Genomic DNA, 7,972 nt, shown 5'->3' on the forward strand with positions numbered 1-7,972 from the left:
CGAAAACATTTAGAGAGGCCGAGCAAGAACCGGTTAGCGCGAACGCAAATAACAAGCGCAACAGGCAACTTTCGAGGGACATACTTTTCGCAACAAGCTTCCACTAGGAAAGCACAGGCAACTCGTTCGAACGTCAAAGCCAACCAAATGGCAATTACCCGAGGGACATGCTTCTCGCAAGGCACCTTCCACTAGGGAAGCACAGACAACCCGAAGGGGAGTCGAAGACAACCTAAAGGCGATCACCCGAGGGACATGGAGGAATGCACCAGTGGAGTTCGCTGCACAGGCAGGGATCCGTCCAACTCGCACAAACCGAACACAACTCACGCGCCACGACGTACACTGTGCACCAGCCCCCCAAAACGAATCACCCCCCGAAGGACTAAGAAGCCCGACGAACGCGCGAAAACATTTAGAGAGGCCGAGCAAGCACCGGTTAGCGCGAATGCAAATAACAAGCGCAACAGGCAACTTTCGAGGGACATACTTTTCGCAACAAGCTTCCACTAGGAAAGCATAGGCAACTCGTCCGAACGTCAAAGCCAACCAAATGGCAATTGCCCGAGGGACACGCTTTTCGCAAGGCACCTTCCACTAGGGATGCGCAGGCAACCCGAAGGCAAGTCGAAGACAACCTAAAGGCATCACCCGAGGGACATGGAGGAATGCACCAGTGCAGTTCGCTGCACAGGCAGGGATCCGTCCAACTCGCACAAACCAAGCACAACTCACGCGCCACGACGTACACTATGCACCAGCCCCCCAAAACGAATCGCCCCCCGAAGGACTAAGAAGCCCGACGAACGCACGAAAACGTTTAGAGAAGCCGAGCAAGCACCGGTTAGCGCGAATGCAAATAACAAACGCAACAGGCAACTTTCGAGGGACATACTTCTCGCAACAAGCTTCCACAAGGAAAGCACAGGCAACTCGTTCGCACGCCAAAGCCAACCAAATGGCAATTTAACCGAGGGACATGCATTTCGCAAGGCAACTTGTACAATTACCCGAGGGACATGGCATGCTTGCCAAGGCCGTGGCATGACATGCTGCTGGCCGAGGCCGTGGCAAGGCATGCTGATGGCCGAGGACGTGGCAAGGCATGCTGATGGCCGAGGCCGTGGCATGGCACGCCATGGTGCTGGACAAGGCCGTGGCAAGGCATGCTGCTGGCCAAGGCGTTGGCATGGCATGCTGCTGCTGACCAAGGCTTGGGCTTGCCATGCTGCCGGCCAAGGCCGCGGCATGGCATGCTGCCGGCCAAGGCCGCGGCATGGCATGCTGCTGGCCAAGGCTTTGGCATGCCATGTTGCTGGGCAAGGCCGTGGCATGGCATGCTGCTGGCCAAGGCCGTGGCATGACATGCTGGCCAAGGCCGGGGCATGGCAAGCTGCTGGCCAAGGTCGTGGCATGGCACGCTGCTGGCCAAGGCCGGGGCATGGCACGCTGCTGGCCAAGGCCGGGGCATGGTACGCTGCTCGCCATGGCCGTGGCATGCCAAGCTTGCCAAGGCCGGGGCATGGCATGCTGCTGGCCAAGGCTTTGGCATGGCATGCTGCTGGCCAAGGCCGGGGCATGGCATGCTGCTGGCCAAGGCTTTGGCATGCCATGCTGCTGGCCAAGGCCGTGGCATGGCATGCTGGCCAAGGCCGGGGCATGGCAAGCTGCTGGCCAAGGTCGTGGCATGGCACGCTGCTGGCCAAGGCCGGGGCATGGCACGCTGCTGGCCATGGCCGTGGTATGCCAAGCTTGCCAAGGTCGGGGCATGGCATGCTGCTGGCCAAGGCTTTGGCATGGCATGCTGCTGGCCAAGGCCGTGGCATGGCATGCTGCTGGCCAAGGCCGGGGCATGGCATGCTGCCGGCCAAGGCCGTGGCATGGCATGCTGCTGGCCAAGGCCGTGGCATGACATGCTTGCCAAGGCCAGGGCATGGCATGCTGCTGGCAAAGGCTTTGGCATGCCATGTTGCTGGCCAAGGCTGTGGCATGGCATGCTGGCCTAGGCCAACGTGCCACCGCCACCACCGCGGGCAGCCACTCGACGGATCCCGTGCTTGGCTATGTAGTTTCGATGCCACAAGCCAAGCGATGGCATGTGCCAAGCGCCCGCCTAGGCATAGGCGTGGCCTGTGGCCTGGCCATGCTGGCCAGCCTTAAGGGAGGTGCCCCCCCCCCTTATAATAGCCTGTTAAGCCCTTTTCAATCTGGCAGGAGGAAACATCAACCATGTTCGAGGAGTCATAATGGGGTTTTTTTAAAAAGTAACGGTTTTTTGCCAAAACTTTCAACATGAAAGTTGTAGGAAATAATTTAATACACCATAAAAAAAATTATAAAAAAATATTTGGCCACCGGAAATATTTTATTTTAATTTATTTCGATTTTAATACTTAAAAAAAAATAAAAATTACTAAAAATACTCAAAAAATTCTAGAAGAATGCCAACAATTATAAGATGAGGCACTAGTAATTATAGTAATTTTTTTAATTATTTTTTTATTTTTTATTTATTTTATTATAATTTTTATGAGTAAATAAATAATTAAAAAGCCCGACGAACGTGCAAAAACTCTTAGAGAAACCGAGCAAGCATCGGATAGCTCGAATGCAAATAACAAACGCAACAGGCAACTTCCGAGGGACATACTTTACCCAACAAGCTTCCACTGGGGAAAGCACTAGCAACGTGTTCGCAAGTCAAAGGCAACCAAACGGCTATTACCCGAGGGACATGCATTTCGCAAGGCAACATATACGTAAGTCAAAGCCAAACCAAATGGCAATTACACGAGGGACAGGATTGCTTGCCAAGGGCGTGGCATGCGATGTTCTAGCCCAAGGCCAAGGCACGCCACGCTGCGGGACAAGGCCGTGGCAAGACATGCGGCTGGCCTTGGCCTTGGCATGGCATGCCGCTGGCTTTGGCTGGGCTGCGTTGGCCTTGGCATGGAATGTTGCTGGCTTCGGATGGGCTGCCTTGGCCTTGGAATGGCATGCTGCTGGCCTAGGCCGTGGCATGGCATACTGCTGGCCTTGGCCTTGGCATGGCAAGCTGCTGGCTTTGGCTGGCCTGCCTTGGCCGTGGCATGGCATGCTGCTGGCCTTGGCCTTGGCATGGCATGCTGCTGGCTTTGGCTGGGCTGCCTTGGCCGTGGCATGGCATGCTGCTGGCCTTGGCCTTGGCATGGCATGCTGCTGGCCTTGGCCTTGGCATGGCATGCTGCTGGCTTTGGCTGGGCTGCCTTGGCCGTGGCATGGCATGCTGCTGGCCTTGGCCATGGCATGGGATGCTGCTGGCTTGGGCTGGGCTGCCTTGGCCGTGGCATGGCATGCTGCTGGCCTTGGCCTTGGCATGGCATGCTGCTGGCTTTGGCTGGGCTGCCTTGGCCGTGGCATGGCATGCTGCTGGCCTTGGCCATGGCATGGGATGCTGCTGGCTTGGGCTGGGCTGCCTTGGCCGTGGCATGGCATGCTGCTGGCCTAGGCCTTGGCATGGCATGCCGCTGGCTTTGGCTGGGCTGCCTTGGCCGTGGCATGGCATGCTGCTGGCCTTGGCCTTGGCATGGCATGCTGCCGGCTTTGGCTGGCCTGCCTTGGCCGTGGCATGGCATGTTGCTGGCCTTGGCCTTGGCATGGCATGCTGCCGGCTTTGGCTGGGCTGCCTTGGCCGTGGCATGGCATGCTGCTGGCCTTGGCCATGGCATGGCATGCTGCTGGCTTGGGCTGGGCTGCCTTGGCCGTGGCATGGCATGCTGCTGGCCTAGGCCTTGGCATGGCATGCTGCTGGCTTTGGCTGGGCTGCCTTGGCCGTGGCATGGCATGCTGCTAGCCTTGGCCTTGGCATGGCATGCTGCTGGCCTAGGCCTTGGCATGGCATGCTGCTGGCCTAGGCCTTGGCATGGCATGCTGCTGGCTTTGGCTGGCCTGCCTTGGCCGTGGCATGGCATGCTGCTGGCCTTGGCCTTGTGTCACAGGTCGACTCCTTTAGAGGCGCAGCGGATCAATTTTTGCCTGTGTGGCGCTCAAACTCCACCAAGTTTAAGCCCGCCATTGCTCGTTGACAAATCGAGTGTTGATGATCTCACCCGTTTGAACATTAGGTCCCAATGCTTTGTCAAGCAAAACAACTTCACAAGGAAGCTCCGTCTTCACCCGGATGTCACAAGTAGGCCTGACGCCTCAAGTGCACCAAGCACGGCATAAGTCGCTTCATAGCGCCAAGCTTACTTCAAGCGAGGTGCTCGCCCAACTTAGGTTCATGTCATCAAGGCACCTAGCCACACAACAATGTGCTAGCGAAGGTCCTCAACTTAGCCGACAAGCCAACGTTGCCGGTTGGGTATTTAACAGCGTCTCGACGTGTCGCTGGGTCAAGCATGCCTCAATAGATGCGTATTAGGTGGCCACTTGGTCATGAGAAGCCCACAAGCCACCGAGGGTCAATCTCTTGCCCACGGCGTAGTCCTCGTGCCAACACGCGTGCTAGATTCCGCCTAAGGCCATTGCGCACCTTAGCGTTGCACCAACGTGTAGCATGAGTAAGGCGACGTCTCAATCCGTAGCTTGCTCGTAGCATAATGTAGTCCCTCAATGGACGTAGTCGTTGCATAGCTTGATGCCTTCATTTGATAGCCCACACATGCGGTGTCGCCTTCCAACCGCTTAGCTTAAGCCACGGGATCCCCTCGTGCAAAGTCGAACCCAAACCAAGCACTAGAGTTGGCACACGAGGCCTCTAGTGGTGCCTCGATAGCCCATTCGGTCCAAGACGAGTCCCAAAGATACCATATTGCGTGGCATAATGGAAACAACGTAGTGGACCTCTCCCTCGGGAGAGACGCGCAGTGCCTACATCTTCGCACCGTCCACGGGGCTCCCAAACCCACATGGAGACTCTAGACACCCCTCTGGATGCCTACAGCCCGCCCTTGAGTTGCCCCAAGGTTGCTCACTTCAAGTCCAGTTTGGACGGGGAGGTTGGTAGGCAGCACACCATACCCCCTTATAGTAGCTTGTTATGCCCTTCTTCATCTGGAAGGAGGAAACATCATACATGTCTGAGGAGTCATAATGACTTATATAGGCTGTGGCTTTGTCTTGTGTTGGCTATTGGTGGCATACATGCCTTGGGCTACTTGGGGCCAATGTTAGGCCACGTTGGGGCACTTCCAATGGCCACTCTTGAGCACTCTAATGGCCACACCACTGCGAGCGAAACGTCACGGAGTTAGCCTTGCAAGGCAACCCGTGACACTCTCCTCCACTTCAACCATCAACGTCCTCGTTGATGTAGCACAAAGCTGATGCTGCAGTGCGTGTACCGGCTCCTCTGATCTGTCCAACACCTCTGTGTGGATTGCCTACCTTCAACGTCTAACTCTCTTAGCCAAGCTCCCCTCATTGTTCTCTACTCAAACCCAGCTGAACTGCACTCCACCTGTTGCACCCTCTGCTGGTTGCACCCTCTGCTGGTGACTTCTCTCAAATGGCCTCTGCCAAAGCTCCTCTGAGCGTCTCTAAACTCTGCCCTTTGCCAATACTCTTGAAATGCCAAGCCCTCTTCTCCAATGGCCTCTCTGCCAATGCTCCTCCGAGCAAACTCAAAATGGCCTCTCTGCCAATGCTCCTCCGAGCAATCTCAAAATGGCCTCTCTGCCAATGCTCCTCCGAGCAAACTCAAGCTCCTCTGAGCAAACTCACAGTGGGTTGTCGCATCGCGACTTCCTCCTCCACTCGAGTTGTCGACGCCCTCGTCGACTCAATGCAAATCATCAATTGCTCAAAGCCCTCTGGCAAGCTCAAAGCCCTCTAGCTAATATCTTCAATACGCTGAAGTATCTCTATACTGTGCCCTCTGGCAAAATGAAAGCCCTCTGGCTGCTGCTCATTAGCAAGCTCATGTCTCTGAAGCCTTCTGGCTGATGCCCTCTGGCAAACTCAGTCTCTAAAGCCCTCTTGGCTGTTGCCCTCTGGCAAACTCAAACTTCGAAGCCCTCTGGCTGTTGCTCTCTAGCAAACTCAAACTCTGAAGCCCTCTGGCTGTTGCCCTCTAGCAAAATGAAGCCCTCTGGCTAATGCATTCTTTGCAAGCCTAAATTTTCTCATGCTCTCTAGCAAGATGAAGCCCTCTGGCTGAACTCAAACTCGTGCCCTCTGGCAATGGGTAACCCTCTGGCTGGATATTTACTTATAACCCAAAACTTCAATGCTCTTATAGAAGTGTAGCCCTCTGGCTGAAATGAAGCCCATTGGCTTTGCTCAACTCGTGCCCTCTGGCAAAGTGTAGCCCATTGGCTGAATATGCTCTTATAACTCAATACTTCAATACTCTATTAGAAGTGTAGCCCTCCGGCTGAAATGAAGCCCACTGGCTTTGCTCAACTCGTGCCTTCTGGCAAAGTGTAGCCCACCGGCTGAATCTCATGCTCGTGCCCTCTGGCAAGCCCTCTGGCTCTACTTATGTCTTCTGGCTAGAATTTAACTCATGCTGCCCAGTATCTCGGCCACTGCCTTCACTCGAGTCAGCTATCTCGATCAAGCTCAATGATTTCGCCTTTCAATGGCTCTCCGCTCCTGCCACCCACAAAACTAGCCATCTCAACGAAGCTGCTCAAAATGGTGCGCTGATCCTGGCACCAAACTCATGTCCTGACTTTACTATCCCGCTACATGGTTGTCCTCCAACAACGATGATTTCATCCATCACCCTGCTCTCTAGCAAGCATGTACACTCGGTGCCTCTGCACACGGGAGTCAAGATCTCAAATTTTGTCTTGAATATTTTTCCGAACGAACCCTTTAAGAAGTAACAACCATGCGTCTGAAGATGCAAAACCACTGACAAGCACCAGTTGCAAATGCCACCACGAACGGTCGAAACATAGGCCCCCTGAAGCAAACCAGTGATAATGCCATAGCACGTGCACGGCTGCCAACGAAAATCCGTCTCTAAGGCTCAATAGCTGAAGATCGCATCCCACAATCTGATACAAGCATTCCACAAGTCCAAACTGCGGTAGAAATCCCCATGTAGCCAACAAAGTAACACAATTATGCCAACCCTGCTAGTTAGGAAGCAACCCATCCACAAATGTAGCTTACTCGCGCCACAGTGTGCCCACAGTGTAGAAATGCTCACCAAGTCCACAAAGCGAGAGGGAGACACCAAGTTAGCAAGGAAACACTAGCTGCCACAATGCTGCTCAATTCGCACCCTCGAGAACGGTTGCTGCGTTTAAGGCATCGCTGAAGAATAGCACAATAGGCATGGATACCCCAAGACATCACCAATCAGCTCCCACAGTTCAAACCTGACCAGAAAACCAACGGCGGTCTTGTTTAGAGTCTAGGATGTCAAGCACGTCCCCCAGGATGAGTTTCATGCATACTCCTTCAGACAGCTGCATCGGGGTCCACGGAAGAATGATATCACAATAGCTGCATGTCCGCTCTAGATCGAACTCACCCCAAATGAGTGATCTAGCTCTGATACCAACTGTCACAGGCCGACTCCTTTAGAGGCGCAGCGGATCAATTTTTGCCTGTGTGGCGCTCAAACTCCACCAAGTTTAAGCCCGCCATTGCTCGTTGACAAATCGAGTGTTGATGATCTCACCCGTTTGAACATTAGGTCCCAATGCTTTGTGAAGCAAAACAACTTCACAAGGAAGCTCCGTCTTCACCCGGATGTCACAAGTAGGCCTGACGCCTCAAGTGCACCAAGCACGGCATAAGTTGCTTCATAGCGCCAAGCTTACTTCAAGCGAGGTGCTCGCCCAACTTAGGTTCATGTCATCAAGGCACCTAGCCACACAACAATGTGCTAGCGAAGGTCCTCAACTTAGCCGACAAGACAACGTTGCCGGTTGGGTATTTAACAGCGTCTCGACGTGTCGCTGGGTCAAGCATGCCTCAATAGATGCGTATTAGGTGGCCACTTGGTCATGCGAAGCCCACAAGCCACCGAGGG

Source organism: Camellia sinensis, chromosome 12, assembly GCF_055761805.1.
Source record: "Camellia sinensis isolate YWXY chromosome 12, ASM5576180v1, whole genome shotgun sequence".
Lineage (NCBI taxonomy): Eukaryota > Viridiplantae > Streptophyta > Magnoliopsida > Ericales > Theaceae > Camellia > Camellia sinensis.